Raw genomic sequence first — 12915 nt, forward strand, 5'->3', positions numbered from 1 at the left:
CCAAGTCTGGCCTAGGCTCAAATTTTTTGAAGTTACTACCCGAAGTTTTCTGGCCAGAAATCCTTCTCCATTGGCCTATCCCTAACGACAGGAACAAGTCGTTACACACCCTTAATGACATTGGCGAGGCATAAATAATATAGAGTCCAATTGTTGCTATTAATAAAATGGCTTCAAATTCTAACAAGCTTCTAAGAGATTTCATTTCAATATAAGGATACAAAAAAATTCTATTAACAATAGAGTAAAACAAAGAAACATATAATAAATCAAAAAAGCATATATAGTGATTTGTAGGGTTAACTCTTATATGAATTCTTTGTTTGCTTATTTTGTGGTTGTCTTTTACAATCCAACTTCCTCCTACTTCTCTTTTCCACGGGGAGATTCAGTCTTATTATTATTATCTGTTTAAATTATTTTATGATTCAAGGTATGCCCCGATAATATATGTTTTCAGATTTATATTCAGTACTCTATCGTTTTGGTCACAAATTTTTAGCTTTCAGTTACAAAATCACGAAATTTTAGTATTTTAACTATGACTAAATTTATGTTTAGATTCAAATAACTTAGTTTATCTATCAATTACTAGGTTTAGGGTTTGCTCAATAAATATTTAGAGTCCTGTGTCAATCATGTCATGTTGAAAATCTTATGGAAAATACTTCATCACAAACACTTGTAGGGAATTCTCATAGATTGAGGCCTGTCAGAAGACACTATCCTTAAGGCTATTTCACCCATTATAGATTTATCTCCACGATTCAACAAGCTCTTCTAATACAAAATTAGGAGTCGGAATGTAACAAAGATTATAGAAAGAAAACTCAGCATGACAAAGTATAGGCAGAACAATTAGAAGGAAGAATATTTGTGCCTCTCTATTCTTGCAAAATAATACATCTCTCTCTCTCTCTCTTCTAAATAATGGCTAAAGAACCTTCTATATTAATAATAGGTAATGATCGAAAGAAAGTTGACCTCTTTCCTCATTATTAAAGTGGATTAATGATAGGTAAGATGTAATGATCCGGAAGGTTAGTTTTGAATTATTTTTTAAAAATTATCATTTTATTCCTCTTGATAGTTGCCTCGAATCATTTATGATCAATTTATGAAGTTGGTTTCACAATTTGAAAGAAAAGTTGGGAAAATTGGAAGTTTTAGAGTTTTGAACCCTTAAGTTGTTACAAAGTGGTTTTTGGTACCAATCAGAGCTACAAGTCTCGAAATAGAATTCCATCAGTTTCATCATCTTTGAAATTTTGAATTTAGTCTAGAATTGTCATCGGTTTCTGTTTCAGAGCCTTAACGAAGGATTGAGACCTTGAGCTGGAAGTTTAAGTGAAATTAGACCAAGAGTTGAATTTGGTCAACATTCAAAGTTCCAACACTTGGAATAGATTTTTGACGATTCCATTGGATTCAGGGGATTATTTTAGGCATAGGTGAGGTCTTGGTTAAATTTTCAGAAGTTCCGAGGGAAATTTGATATTTTGAGTCTTAAGTAGGTTAATTGCGACTAAAATGATTCTGGGTCAAGGAGATCTGGAATCCGTGTTTTGACAGTTCCATTGAGTTTGGAACGTCGAATTTAGTTAGGTAGAATAATTGATTTATGTGCATGAAATTTCGAACGTATCCCGTCGGAGAAGTTTTGAGTCTTGATTGTTGTTGATATTTGTTAGCTGAGCTTTCCCCTTCGCGAATGTTATCTTGGCCTCCATGTTCACGTGGATCTGGCCGCATTCACCGATGGCTAAGACGATTCACCCTTGCATTCATGGAAGGTGGGCAGGTTCGCGAAGGGTATTGATGCCTAAGCCTCCGCGTTCGCGGAGGGGTGACCGCCTTCACGGAGGACAATGCCTAAATATTGTTTTAATTTCCCAAATTTGAGAGTTTCAACCCCATTCTCCATTTTTCAATTTTGAGAGCTCAGTATAGGCGATTTTAAAGAGAGTTTTCAATATTCATTGATTGGGTAACAATTTCTAACTCCCTAACTCTTTTACCCATTAATTAGATCATGACTTTGATAATTAAACATACGTTTTGATGCCAACTTGAAAAGCTTTTGAAAGAATATATGGTATTTGATAATTGATAATTATGAACTGATTTTAACTCTATTTTTAAAACGGCTTTCACCATTGGTTTCCAAATATTTTGGATAACGTATTTATATACTAATTTTCAAATTTACCCTTCATTTCCGATATTGGGTTTTTTGAATCAATTTGACCCCGTTTTTCAAAATATTGATATGGGTGTTGATAGTTATGAATTCTTATTGTGTTTCTATTATTGAATAGACTTTGTTGATTTGAAGATCCAACAAAGAGGGAAGATCCAAGTTACAGAGTGATTTTGTGCTTGAATTGAGACAAGTGAATTTCTAAACCTTTGTGAGTATGCAGAATCTTGTATTTCCTTGTTATGTGTGTTGGGAAGTAATTTAAACCCCATTTTTCTTAGCCAGAGTTTCACGATCAAAATCTACATCTGCAAACCAATCTACGGACTGTAAATGACGCTCATGGAAGCTGTCGAATAGTTATTAAGTTAGGGATTCTTTTGCCTTTTCCCACTATACTTAAGCATAAGCCACGATGCTTTGGCATTCTAATAAGGGTCTTTCATGTTCAAACTTAGTTTGTACACTCTCAAATTTATCAAAGCTCATAAATAGATCGTAAGGAAAGCAAAAACTAGGATTTCAAGGCTTTCAAGCAAGTCCGTCTTTCATGCTACATTCTCTCAGGTATGTAAGGCTTTAAATAGAGTATCCTTTCACTCTCATGCTTAAAGCATTCTGATTTCAAGGGTTTTACAAGATTACTAGAAGCAAAGTTAGGGATTTTTACGAAGTTATGATCTTCCCTCATTAATTCATGTTTTTCATTGTCGACTTTGGTTTTTAAAACCTTATTGTACTGGTTTAGCATTATTTTTATGGTTATTCTAACCTTGTGACTTTTAAGCATGAAAACTAGCATGATATGTATTTCAATCTCAACACATGTTATTTTAGATACAAATTTTGAGCTTCGTCTCATATACAATTCAGATAAATAGATTATTTTCATCCCTGTAAGAATTACTATGAACAAATGTTATTTTGGGAAGGCTATTAGCACAGAGAGGACACTAGTTTAGAAAATTCATGTTACACCCCGTACCTTTGTACCTTGGAACGCGTTCTTAAATTTCTTAAATTTCTTAAGTTTCTTAAGCTCCTAAGCTTCTTAAGTTTCTTGGAAGGTTCGTAAGCTTCTTAGAAGTTACCATGTGAGCCGGATAATCTATAACGTTGTTAAACGACTCTAAGTAAGGGAGGGATGTTATATCCCACACTTTTGGGCATTTGGAAAGAAAGAAATTTTGATTTACAAGGAATGACGTTGTGATTTATTTTGTTTATTCTATTTTGTACCGGTGTGATGTTCATGGAAAAGAATTGATGTGGAAATACGGAGGAAGGCCGAGGGAAAAAATGAGAATTTTGGAGAGTAGTTTATGAATTGCAAAAAGAGAGAAGACTTGTAACTTTTGGGCTTAAATAATAATAATTGCAATAAGTAGTTTGGGCTCTCATAATAATAATAGTAATATTGAGGCCCAACAAAAGAAAAGGCCCAAGTATTGAAACGTTAGCCATTAATTAAGTGGCCTATATATATGTTGTATGACTTTTAGTCTCATCTTATCCTTTAGTTCATTCTTATCAAAGAAATTTCAAGAAAATTCTAAAGAAGACGAGAAAAGAAAACTCTAGCTAGAGAGAAGAAGAGAGCTCGGATTTGGGAGGAAAAAAAGGTGAGTTCTCCAATTTCGTTCCATGAATTAATTATCTAAATTATACCACGATAATATGGAGGTATTAATAGTATTAAATCATGGCTTGGAGCAGCACCAAATGGATAGCAAGCAGCCACAACGTTTTAATCGCGTTAGAAGAGTTTCCGAGGCGGGTATTGGCGAGTTTTGGCCAATTTCGGGAAAGGTAAGGTCTTTCCTTTCAATTTGAAGTTTATGGTGTTGTTATATAGTGTATCACACATCCTTTATGCTGTTGGAAGTGTAATAACGTCATAGAAATTCTCAGCGAAAGAAACAATCTAAATTGAAGTCGTCGTAGTTAAATTGTAGTCGAAATGAGGCATTGTGCGTGTGGGGGCTGCTGCTGGTCGTGTGGTGGTGTGTTTCAGGGCCTAAAAGTGTTATAAAGGAGGTGGGGGAGCTTCTGGTTGCAGAAACACGACCCCCGCTTCGTACGGTTAAATGTTTTGCAAAATGGAAACTAGAAACTCTATTTTTGGAATCGTAGTTTGGAACTAGTTATTTGGAGATTGTATTGTGTAAGGTTGAAACGATTTAATTGTAAATATTCTGCTTGTTGTTGTTGTTGGTATGGTTGTTGATATTGTGACCGAGTTGGAATCTCAAGGATGTGGAAGTTGTAGGGGAAATGCTGCCCGATTTTCGATAGCATCAGAACTAGTAACAAACTAGTCGGGGGTAATGGATAAGGAAATGACTCCTATTAGTACTTGGTTGTATAGTGGGATATTGTAAAGTGAAAGGCTATTAATATTAGTATTACTTTCATGTCAATAGGTTAAGGAGGTATCAAGGCAAGCCGGATTTCAATTAATCCCGAAAAAGGTATATAAAGCTATCTTTTTTTCTTTTGGCATGTTTTTGGCATAAGTATGTGAAGCTTCCTTCCTTCTCTTGGCATGTTTTTGGCAAGAGTAAGTAAATCTACCCTTCTTCTCTCTTGATATGTCTTTGAAATAAGTTATGATGAAAGGTTTATGGTACCGAATTCCTTGATGGGCCAAGTATAATATGTGTTACTACCTTAGGATTGGGTCGTACATTCCATGGAACATATGTATATAATGATTTTATGAGAGAAAGTAGAGGATATGTAAAGCTTATTCTCTTGACTTCCAAAAGATATTTTATTACGCCTTGATACGAGTAGATGACTTCAAAATAGCTACTTTAATGCAAACCATAAGGACACTCCAAAGGTACTTGTTATGGCTATTGTCTTAATTTTTGAGTGATAGTTCATTTTGATTAGTTCAACAAGTCTCCAATGATGGTTTAAATAGCATAGGGTTACTCACTACTCCACTCGTGTGTACTGTGATAAATCTTTCACCGAGTTCCGGGCCGGCTATAATTACTATATGATATATGGATCGGGTCGAACGTTCCTCGGCATTACTATATGATATATGGATCGGGCCGAACGTTCCTCGGTATTACTATATGATATATAGATTGGGTCGAACATTCCTCGGTATTACTATATCATATATGGATCGGGCCGAACGTTCCTCGGCATTACTATATGATATATGGATCGGGCCGAACGTTCCTCAGCATTACTATATGATAAATGGATCGGGCCGAACGTTCCTCGACATTACTATATGATAAATGGATCGGGTCGTACGTCCCTCGGCATTATTATAAGAGATAGCACTAATAGTACATAGATACTTATGATAACAGAGTGATGTGGTTGTTACACTGGGTCCCCAAACGGGCCGGGTATAGTATGTGATGATAGTATGTATGACTTTTTTTTATGAGATGCAGGTTTAGTGGTTTGTTGAATGTTATAATTTCCCCTACATCCCTATGTTAGTTGTGCCCTCCTTTTGATGTTTTATACTTTACATACTCAGTACATATGTCGTACTGACCCCCTCTTTCCGGGGGGCTGCGTTTTATGCCCGCAGGTATAGGCGTGCGCTTTGGGGATCTGCCAGCTTAGGATTCCACTCAGCAAATTTGAAAGAAGCTCCATTGAATCGGAGCCGAGTTTTGGTACTAAACCTTTTATGTATATGTAATTATTTGATTACGGGTACGATGGGGGGCCTGTCCCGCCTTATGTTACTGTTCTTACTCTTAGAGGTCGGTGGACATATACGTGGGTTGTGTATATATGTACGTGGGTTGTGTATACATGTACGTGGGTTGTGTATACATGTATGTGGGTTGTATATGTATGCGTGTAAGGTTGGGCCTATATGTCACGATAGCCTTATCGGCTTATATATTGTCTTGCCTGTTGGTATACTATGACTCAAATAGGAGACATGTTTACTTATAGTTAGTAGGGGTATACGTGAGTGCCCAGGGCACCCTTCACGGCCTATGGGGTTGGGTCATGAAAGAAGTGGTATCAGAGCGGTTCTTTCTCGGAATGTCTACAGACCTTGTCTAGTAGAGTCTTTTTTATCGGTGTGTTATGCACCACATCTATTAACAGGAGGCTACAGGGCATTTAGGATGTTAACTTTCTTTCTTGTCTTAGATCGTGCGATAGAGCCAGCCATAGGAAATGAAATTCCTTTTCTTTTTTTTACTAACCTTTGGTTTCAGCTGAAAAATGACATCGACAGAAAAAAGTGACGAATGATATTGGAAGCTACATAGTATACAGGTAAGTAATGGTGTGAAAGAGGCATGCTGGATAAGGTAAGAAGATTGAAATATGATTGAAATATAAAGTTGAAAATTAAAGGAAAAAGTAGACAGAAAAGTGTAACGAGTGCAGCTCGAGTTGGACATACGAGGTAAGTCCATCATTTTATACTGTGGTTGATATTGGGCACCCTGTGTGGCTGTGATATGAATATATATATTGGTCCTGTGAGGCGTTATGGCTATGATATGATATTATATGGATGTATATATATGTTGGCCTTGCATGGCATTGCTGGTATTTCCTGAGTGCGGGTTTGGGATAGGAAGGAATATAGAGGAAACTCTACCGATTTTATTTTTGGAATAAAAAGGGAATGAGATACAGGTTTATCATATGGACTGGAAGAATAAAAGGACTACTATAGGGAGCACCTAAGATAAATGTGATCAAATAAGTACAAGTATCGGACGAAAAAGGAAATAGATAGCTACGAACTGAAGGTGTAATATGTCAAATGTGTTGGAACAGAATCATATGCGTATGAACAGTTGAAAATAAATAAAGGATGACATGGGTACACCCTAAAAGGGGGGAAGCGAACAATAGAAACACAAGCGTAAGAGAAAATCAATTGACGCTATCATATGTAAATGGGAATGCTTAAACTTCAAATGAGATCCCATAAGGGATGGATGGATCTCGAGGCCAGCAATAAACAGATAGGAGTCGCGGTATCTGATACCGTGTGAGGAACCATTGGTGGAGACCTTAAGGGATGGAGGCGATCATACCAGCACTAATGTATCGGATTCCATCAGAACTCTGAGGTTAAGCGTGCTTGGGCGAGAGTAGTACTAGGATGGGTGGCCCCCTGGGAAGTGAAAGAGGAAATGAAACACAAGTATCTGTACCTATTCCTTATGTCTACAGGTAATTCCAACTTCTGAAACTCTTAAGTCGATGAAAGTATGTGTTATTATAATAGAAAGAAATTTCCCCTATAATCTGTATAAGAACTTAAGGAAGGTTTTTGGTTCACATTCGAGGATGAATGTTCTAAAGGGGGGAAGGATGTTACACCCCATACCTTTGTACCTTGGAACGCGTTCTTAAATTTCTTAAATCTCTTAAGTTTCTTAAGCTCCTAAGCTTCTTAAGTTTCTTGGAAGGTTCGTAAGCTTCTTAGAAGTTACCATGTGAGCCGGATAATCTATAACGCTGTTAAACGACTCTAAGGAAGGGAGGGATGTTATATCCCGCACTTTTGGGCATTCGGAAAGAATGAAATTTTGATTTGCAAGGAATGACGTTGTGATTTATTTTGCTTATTCTATTTTGTACCGGTGTGATGTTCATGGAAAAAAATTGATGTGAAAATACGGAGGAAGGCCGAGGGGAAAATTGGGAATTTTGGAGAGTAGTTTGTGAATTGCAAAAAGAGAGAAAACTTGTAGCTTTTGGGCTTAAATAATAATAATTGCAATAAGTAGTTTGGGCTCTCATAATAATAATAGTAATATTGAGGCCCAACAAAAGAAAAGGCCCAAGTATTGAAAAGTTAGCCCATTAATTAAGTGGCCTATATATATGTTGTATGACTTGTAGTCTCATCTTATCCTTTAGTTCATTCTTATCAAAGAAATTTCAAGAAAATTCTAGAGAAGAGGAGAAAAGAAAACTCTAGCTAGAGAGAAGAAGAGAGCTCGGATTTGGGAGAAAACAAAAGTGAATACTCCGATTTCATTCCATGAATTAATTATCTAGAGTATACTGCGATGATATGGAGGTATTAATAGTATAAAATCATGGCTTGGAGCAGCACCAAACGGATAGCAAGCAGCCACAACATTTTAATCGCGTTAGAAGAGTTTCTGAAGCGGGTTTTGGCGGGTTTTGGCCAATTTCAGAAAAGGTAAGGTCTTTCCTTTCAATTTGAAGTTTATGGTGTTGTTATATGGTGTATCACACATCCTTTATGCTGTTGTAAGTGTAATAACGTCATAGAAATTCTCAGCGAAAGAAACAATCTAAATTGAAGTCGTCGTAGTTAAATTGTAGTCGAAATGAGGCATTGTGCGTGTGGGGGCTGCTGCTGGTCGTGTGGTGGTGTGTTTCAGGGCCTAAAAGTGTTATAAAGGAGGTGGGGGAGCTTCTGGTTGCAGACACACGACCCCCGCTTCATACGGTTAAAGGTTTTGCAAAATGGAAACTAGAAACTCTATTTTTGGTATCGTAGTTTGGAACTAGTTATTTGGAGCTTGTATTGTGTAAGGTTGAAACGATTTAATTGTAAATATTCTGCTTGTTGTTGTTGTTGGTATGGTTTTTGATATTGTGACCGAGTTGGAATCTCGAGGATGTGGAAGTTGTAGGGCAAATGCTCCCCAATTTTTGGTAGCATCGGAACTAGTAACAAACTAGTCGGGGGTAATGGATAAGGAAATGACTCCTATTAGTACTTGGTTGTATAGTGGGCTATTGGAAAGTGAAAGGCTATTAATATTAGTATTACTTTCATGTAAATAGGTTAAGGAGTTATCAAGGCAAGCCGGATTTCAATTAATCCCGAAAAAGGTATATAAAGCTATCTTTTTTTCTTTTGGCATGTTTTTGGCATAAGTATGTGAAGCTTCCTTCCTTCTCTTGGCATGTTTTTGGCATGAGTAATTAAAGCTACCCTTCTTCTCGCTTGATATGTCTTTGAAATAAGTTATCATGAAAGGTTAATGGTACCGAGTTCCTTGATGGGCCAAGTATGATATGTGTTACTACCTAAGGATCGGGCCGTACGTTCCACGGCACATATGTATATAATGATTTTATGAGGGAAAGTAGAGGATATGTAAAGATTATTCTCTTGACTTCCAAAAGATATTTTATTACGCCTTGATACGAGTAGATGACTCCAAAAGGGCTACTTTAATGCAAACCATAAGGACACTCCAAAGGTACTTGTTATGGCTATTGTCTTAATTTTTGAGTGATAGTTCATTTTGATTAGTTCAACAAGTCTCCAATGATGGTTTAAATAGAATAGGGTTACTCACTACTCCACTCGTATGTACTATGATAAATCTTTCACCGAGTCCCAGGCCGGCTATAATTACTATATGATATATGGATCGAGCCGAACGTTCCTCAGCATTACTATATGATATATAGATCGGGCCAAACATTCCTCGGTATTACAATATGATATATGGATCAGGCCGAATATTCCTCAGTATTACTATATGATATATGGCGGGCCGAACGTTCCTCGGCATTACTATATGGATCGGGCTGAACGTTCCTCAGCATTACTATATGATAAATGGATCGAGCCGTATGTCCCTCGGTATTATTATAAGAGATAGCACTAATAGTACATAGATGCTTATGATAACAGAGTGATGTGGTTGTTACACTGGGTCCCCGAACGGGCCGGGTATAGTATGTGATGATAGTATGCATGACTTTATTTTATGAGATGCAGGTTCAGTGGTTTGTTGAATATTATACTTTCCCCTGCATCCCTATGTTAGTTGTGCCCTCCTTTTGATGTTTTATACTTTACATACTCAGTACATATGTTGTACTGACCCCCTCTTTTCGGGAGGGGCTGCATTTCATGCCCGCAGGTACAGGCGCGCGCTTTGGGGATCCGCCAGCTTAGGATTCCACTCAGCAAATTTGAAAGAAGCTCCATTGAATTGGAGCCGAATTTTGGTACTAAACCTTCTATGTATATGTAATTATTTGATTACGGGTACGGCGGGGGCCCTGTCCCGCCTTATGTTACTATTCTTACTCTTAGAGGTCGATGGACATGTACATGGGTTATGTATATATGTACGTGGGTTGTGTATACATGTACGTAGGTTGTGTATACATGTACGTGGGTTGTGTATACATGTATGTGGGTTGTATATGTATGCGTGTAAGGTTGGGCCTATATGTTATGATAGCCTTGTCGGCTTATATATTGTCTTGCATGTTGGTACGCTATGACTCAAATAGGAGACATGTTTACTTATAGTTAGCAGGGGTATACGCGAGTGTCCAGTTTGGGCACCCGTCACGGCCTACGGGATTTGGTTGTGACAATTCAAGTCTCATAACTACGTGCTACCGTAGGATTATGTTTCACCGCCTTGTTGGTTGATCACTTGGCCCAGAGAGGCTCAGATTAATAGATACACATAGATAGATAGATAGGTTCTATACTTTGGCAAGGTATAGGGAAGCCCTCTCAGCTGAGATTATAGGTTGGACATCATGAACTCACATGGTGTATGTCGGTTATAAAAATAATTCTCCAATTTATGCATTTTTTATGATATGCTCTTAACTTATTATAGTTCATTTTAAGTATGTTATCTTATGTATACGATTACGCAAGGTTATTTAATTGGACTCACTCTTGAATATATTTTTGAATGAAGGTTTAAATGATATTTGTTAAGAACTACAATTGTTTTCCTTCTGATTCTCTTGTTATGTTCATGATTTTGGAAACCTTTATTTACTGTCCTAAATATGCTACTTATATGAGTAGTTAGTATCCCTTACATACTCACTACATTCCATGTACCTTTCTCTGCGTTACATCATTTTGTAATGTAGATTTCGATTCTCGTTTTAAGCTTCGTGGCTAGTAAGATTACAATATTTTCAGTCAGTAATTGGTGAGTCCTCCTCATTTGGGAACTCCATAGATTTAGTTTGCTAGATTATCCTTCGTTTTTATTATCGAATTTTCAGGTAGTTGGGGGTCGTCCCGGCAGATTGTTTTCTTTCATTCAAGACTATTAGAAGCTTTCAGACATTTGTAGTTGACTCATAGTTTGTCTTTTATATCATCATTTAGTTTTATGTCAAGTTAGCGTTGCATTTCAGTACATTTTCAGCTTCTGCTCTAGTTTTCATATAGTATGCTTTGATTTGTTATGCTAAGTGTTAGCCTTGTAGTCTCAAGTACCGTGTTTCGATTGGGATGTAGACTCAGATCATGACAATTATTTATTAGTTTGAATTTTTTTTATTTTTAAATGGAAAAAGCGCCAAAAACATCCTCTAAATCATCACATAAAATTTAAGTATACCCTTCATCCACATGTTTGTTACAATACCCCTTTAGTTACATTTTGACTCACTTATGCCCTTTGATTAACCACCAACAGTAAATTAACAAGAAGCTTATTAAAATTTAATGTGGCATTTTATTACTAGTTCAATTTTAAACAATGACCCCAATTAAATAGTTCACCTACATGATTTTCTGACTTAGCCGACCTAACTCTTATCAGACATTATTTTTTTTATTTATATTCTTCACGTGAAATTTAAATTAAAAAATTATGAATTCAGCATTGATTGTTAGTCAAAGGGTATAAGTGAGATAAAAATATAATCAAAGAGATACTTTTAGCAAAATAAATGGACGAATAGTATTTTTAAAACGTTAGCGATAGTCTAGGGATATTCTTTTTTGATTTTTAAATTATAAAAATTATTCAATTAATATAACACCTCAGAAGTCCCTTAGCTTAGATCAGGCTTGAACATTGCAAAAATTCAAGTCTGTAATTTTTTTTTGGAAAAGTACAAGACTGGTTTACGGGTCATAAAACAAAGTACGGCTCGTGGATTGAGTCCCTAGATGAGACTTTAGAAAATTAGAAATTAGGTCTGAGATCTATGAACAGGATTTACAGCTCATAAAATCTATTACGGGTCATAGATCGGAGTCGTAGATCATCTTTAGTAACTTAGAATTTGACTTGAACAGGATGAGAAGAAACTAGGGGTCATAGTTGGTTTTACGGGTTGCGGATGGTCTCGTAGAATCAAATCCTGAAACTTCAAAAATCTCAAAAAACATTTGAGTTCTATGGACACCTTTCATGGCTCGTAGAATATTCTATGTATTGTAGATAGGTCTCGTGGAATCAAAGTTCAGAAACTCAGACTCCATGCTTAACTTTCTACGAACATGAAGTACGGGTCGTAGAATGGATTACGGTCAATAGAATGGGTTCGTAGTTCCAAACTTCAGAAACCCAGAAACTTTTTTCTGACTTCTACAGATCGTAGATGCCTTCCAATAGATTTTAATCAGTGGTCTTTCAGTCTTTTTTCATTTTTTTTAATTCTTATACTATGTCTTTTGGACTCTTTTAACTGGATTAAGTGATTCCTATCAGCCTTAACCTCTCATTCACTCCTAACTCTCCTAAAATAGATTTCTTCTCTTTCAAGTCTTCTCTCAAGCAAGATCTAGAGTTCCAAGTTTAAGTCAACGTTAAAGAGATTCAGGTTAGGGTTCTTCAATCAGGTATGTGCGATTTCATCAATGGGTATCCCTTCACCTATTGTCACGCCCCGGGAGGGTACCCTAGACGTAACCGGCACTCAGAAACCATTTCTGGCTCCCAAGCGAACCACATAGCCTGGTCAGACATCCGTTTATCCAT

General features: G+C 36.7%; 1 long non-coding RNA gene across 1 annotated transcript; it reads left to right on the forward strand.

Moving 5' to 3' along the window:
* The first annotated feature begins 3943 nt into the window (after window positions 1–3943).
* LOC129902030 (uncharacterized) lies at window positions 3944–10143 on the forward strand. Its single transcript, XR_008770029.1, has 3 exons — window positions 3944–4009; window positions 4624–4671; window positions 10087–10143. It is a non-coding gene; the product is annotated as an uncharacterized LOC129902030 (long non-coding RNA).
* The last annotated feature ends 2772 nt before the right edge of the window (window positions 10144–12915 follow it).

The sequence above is a fragment of the Solanum dulcamara genome, chromosome 9 (assembly GCF_947179165.1).
Source record: "Solanum dulcamara chromosome 9, daSolDulc1.2, whole genome shotgun sequence".
In the NCBI taxonomy this organism is placed as follows: Eukaryota; Viridiplantae; Streptophyta; class Magnoliopsida; order Solanales; family Solanaceae; genus Solanum; species Solanum dulcamara.